Raw genomic sequence first — 4,875 nt, 5'->3', positions numbered from 1 at the left:
GGTACTAAATATTCAATACCCTGTATGTAAGGTATTCCGTGAACATAAAACTATGACGTATTTTTCATAGGACATTGGACACAATTTACCTCTATATAAAAGTGCTTTGGTTTGCCCGTGCTTTGGTGCTCCGTTAGAGGGTATCAAACTTAACACATTTTTTCATATATTTTAAGAACCATTATTCCTATTTGAATGAGATTTTGGGTGTTTATGTTTTGCTAAGTGCTTTAAAATTTGATTTTCACCAAAAATTAAGAAAAAGTACGGGAAGGGTGAAAACTACCCCCACCCCGACATAAATTTTAGTACCTACCTATAAATATTTTCCAACTCAACCGACGAGTGATTTTTTTTTTCGCAAACTGGTCTTTCTAGTATTTACTTTTTTTTTGATACTTGTTAAGGAATTTTTTTTCCGAATCTGGACTTCCAAAAGATTTATTATGCTCTAATAACACAAGTTTACAAATTCGGGTCAACTTTTGGACCCGAGCAGATGAGAACGATTCTTAACGTTATTTGATGCCCTGAACTCAGATCTTCAATCCGTTTGTCAAGATTAGCTCTAGTTTTCGGTTTGGCCGAGTCGTACCCACTATGAGCCAGGACAACAAAATGTGTCCTGTGTACCACTTGTAAACCCACAGGACGTTTTACTGCCACCTCTTCCCATTAAACTTGACCTTATTAAGAACTTTGTCAAAGCGCTCAATCGCGAAGGACCGGCTTCCCAGTACTTAACCAAGTTGTTTCCAAAATTGTCATACGCAGAAATTAAAGAAGGAATATTTGTCGGACCTGATATTCGAAAACTAATGGCTGACGCAACGTTTACAAAATGTTTAACGCTTGATGAGGCAGCAGCATGGGCATCGTTTAAAAATGTTGTTCACAACTTTCTCGGTAATCATAAATCACCGGATTACAAGCAAGTAATCGACAATTTGTTCCAAAATTACCACACAAGATTGGAGCTCGAATGTCTCTCAAGATACATTTTCTGCATTCACATCTTGATTTTTTTCCACAAAACTTGGGCGACACGAGCGACGAGCAAGGAGAGTGCGGCTACACCAAGATATAGCGAAAATCGAAAGGGGATACCAAGGATTTTGGGACGAAGGCATGATGAGGGATTACTGTTAGACCCTAATCCGTGAAACAGATCCCAAGCAGTATAAAAGACTCAGTTTAACCTCTGTTCAAACATTGTTTAATTCAATAAATGACCGTTAACGGTCAAAAATAGTAGAATAATGGATTTATTGAATATATCGAAAACTAGAACCAATCTTAAAAAATAGACTGCTGATTTGAATTCAGCTCCAAAAATTATCCTAGAAATTGCTTTTAGTTGCTCAGGTCCAAAACCGTGTATACTTGTGTGATCTAGTTAGCGAAAATATGGAATTTTATATTAGTATCACAAATTATATTTGACAATAAGCTTCATAAAAAGCTTAAAAAATGAATAAATTTTAAAATAATTAACTTTCGCTCTTTATTAGCCGACCATACCAATAGGTATGGCAGGCTATTAATATCGGCAAAATTTTTTTTTTTAATTTTACTCAAAATGAGTTATTTGGGTCATAAATGACCTAAATACAAAATATTTTCATGGTGTCTGTCTGTCTGTCCGTGTGTCCGTCTGTCCGTCTGTAACACGAAAACTCAAAAACCGCTAAACCGATTTTAACCAAATTTGGCACAAAAATACTGTGGCACCCGAGAATCTGGCCATTAGTTTTTGGTGGGGGTGGGGTGTTGGTAAGGGGGTAAGGAAGGGGGTTAAAAATTTTAAAAAATCATAACTCCTAAATTACAGTAGCTAGCGAAACGCGGTTTACAATTTAAGATTAGGAATAATATTTGCAACAAAATTTGTAATAACATCAAAATCAGTCAAAGTCGCAGTTTATGAGATAAAAAAAAATGGAAAAATTCCTTTACTTTGAAACTATAAAAGAACTGCCTACCAACTTTTTATTAACATATTTTAGTATGTACGGCTATTATTACTATTAGCACAGAATATCTAGCTACGCAAGATATATATTGGGTAGCTAGATATTCTGTGCTATGGGCCTCCCGGCGCCATTTTTTTTTATTGATGCCATCTAACGGAAAAATCAAGCACTTTTATATAAAGGTAAATTATGTGCAATTAACTATTATATTTTGATTCAGAAAATACGTAGTTGTTCTATGTCCACGGAATATTGGAACTCTCTGTATATTATCGCGACCTATACAGATATAGCTTCAGGGTTGTTTGCTAGGATCGCTTATACCAGGTTCTCTCTCTTAATCAAAACAACCATCAGAAAAAAAATACATTTATTTAGCATAAGATATACAATTGTTTTAAGTAACAATTCTTGGAAATGCCAAGACTAAATAATATATGGGTATAGAATATGCTGAGAGGAGTACTTACAACAGCATCTTCCTTAGCTGACGGGCTGACTTCTGTATTCTCAATTAACTTGACTAACTAAGACTACTGACAACTAACTGCTGTTTAACCATTGTTTAACTGACTTACTACCGATTCAACCGAACTACCAACAACCGACTACCGAATCAAACCAACTGTCATGCAACTACAACTAAACTCCCTGAACTAACTGTAACTAACTGCTCTCTTCAGCATACTCTTGTTATATTTCCTATCCCTCCGTCATCGCTGGTTACGGGTTTCAATAGTTTTCCATATAATTACATTCACCCGGCTATGACCATAAGGAAAACGAACTTCGGTAACCTGCGTTTGATTATCGACCCGAGATTGTTGTATTTTAATTGTTTAATTTTTAATGTTGTTTAAAAACATATCTGGATCGATGTCATGCAGGTAACCGATCTCTTGAGCCTACATCAAATTGGTTTACTAGAAATATATTTTACATGGTATTTTTTCCCAATTTGATATAAAACCAAGTTGACATTTAAAGTCTTGACAATATTTTGTAGGTCTGCTTTGGAAAAATAAATTCACCAAAAACATCTTTCTCAACAACTATGCGATGTGGCGTTTTTTTACAAGAGACAAAAAAATATAGTAAATACTAGAAAAACCATTTAACGAAAAGGAAAAAGCATTTTTTTACAAAGAATTTGGTGCCACACACTTGGTATTTGGAGTAAAACTGTCGTGACATTTATGGTCATGGCACTATAAATTAAAATTTAAAATGCTATTTTTTTTTAATTAAAAACTTCAAAAGTTGACATATGATATGTCACTTTATTCATATTGTCATTTTCTATCAAATAAAGTGAAAAAATACCGAGCATGTCATAAATCAAAAGTTGTAATCGTTTCCGGTGAAACAGGAAGTGACCAAAAACAATTGAATACGCCAATCAATCCTAATTTATGTCATATACTAACATACCAAATTATGTTTTTTTATGTGAAAAAATAAAAAATTGTAGGGGTGAGACACTGTTGAGAAACAATCTGTCAATAAGTTTCAAACTTTTACAGACAAATGTCCTTTCTGACAAAGCGAATGCCGCTGAAATTCAACAAGTACGAGGACTATTTGAACCAATTCAATCCGCTATCGGACAATTTCAATTCACTAGTTTCAACAATCAACCGAGAAGTGAGAAAAAGAGGCATTGTTGATGAGTGTTGCATCAGACCTTGTAGCGTTGAACACTTAGATCAGTACTGCGGATAACGAATCTTTTTTAATTTTATTGGCCACAAAGCAACTATAAAAACAAAGCATAGCATAATTTAAGCTTTATAAGTATCTGATAATGTATTGTAATAATTTCTACAACCTTATGTATAATTTTATAAAGAGATTACTATGAAAATAGAAAGTGTTGCAGTTTGTTGCATCCTAAAAATAATGTTATTACGTCATTACTCATTTTCTTCCCTTTTTCGGGTTGTAGAATGTAGAATGAGTGGAAGGGGGTTCTAGAGGAAGCTACAGTTCCTTGAAGAACACAACTTTGATGTGTAATTTTTGGGACACTCCTGTAGAACTCTCTATATTTTAAAAAAATGATCTAAATTATACATGCTCCCAAAATTTAATTTCAATAAAAATTGTTGTTATCATTGGAATGTAAATATACAGGGTTGTTTTAATATTTGGATGAAAATTGGTGTCTGTTTTTTGACATGAGAAATTTAATTTTACTGTCAATTGCTGTCCTCCATTCGCGGACTTCGAGTTCCGGGCTTACGCCCCGGGGCTACTCGAGAACGGTTCTGAAAGGAGCTATGCGCGATAGCCTCGTGCCTCCATATGACGCTGAACAGTTCTGAACTTTATGACTCAATTGAATGGAGTGAGAGTATCGCGCGTTCTTGAACAGTTCAGAGCTGCTCAACTGCGTGAAAGGAGGGCAAATATGACTCCTACTCTGTAGTGGCGCCACCTACATATGTTTTAACTGTTTTGAAGAGTAGTAACTTTTCATCTGTACCTGTATAAAACTACTGAGTAAAAAATATACATTCGCAATGTTTTTACGTAAAAAAGGCCTTTAGTAAAAATCGCTACGAGTATTGCTCGAGATATTTGGAATCGAAATTATCAATACCTGTCATCATTGACATAAATTAAACATGTTGACTAGTTAGTTATTAGACTGAAATCATAAATTTGAAATGTTTTGTGCCAAAAAAGTTCATGGAAAAACTGTTTCATCATTTTTTGCAAAAATGTATGATTAATTTTAAAAAATAAACATTTTCTAGATTTGGTTGGTTTCAGTCAAATAATCCCACCCAAGTTTATTTTTTGTTAAAAAATACATGTATTGACTATTTCCATTCTAAATATCTGAGAACGGTTTCGTAGCGATTTTACAGCAATACGTAACTGAACGAAGCATACTGGT

Source organism: Sitophilus oryzae, unplaced genomic scaffold, assembly GCF_002938485.1.
Source record: "Sitophilus oryzae breed Bouriz unplaced genomic scaffold, Soryzae_2.0 scaffold_1046_pilon_pilon, whole genome shotgun sequence".
NCBI lineage: Eukaryota > Metazoa > Arthropoda > Insecta > Coleoptera > Curculionidae > Sitophilus > Sitophilus oryzae.
The sequence above is the reverse complement of the archived record's forward strand: the minus strand, read 5'-3'. Positions refer to the sequence as shown.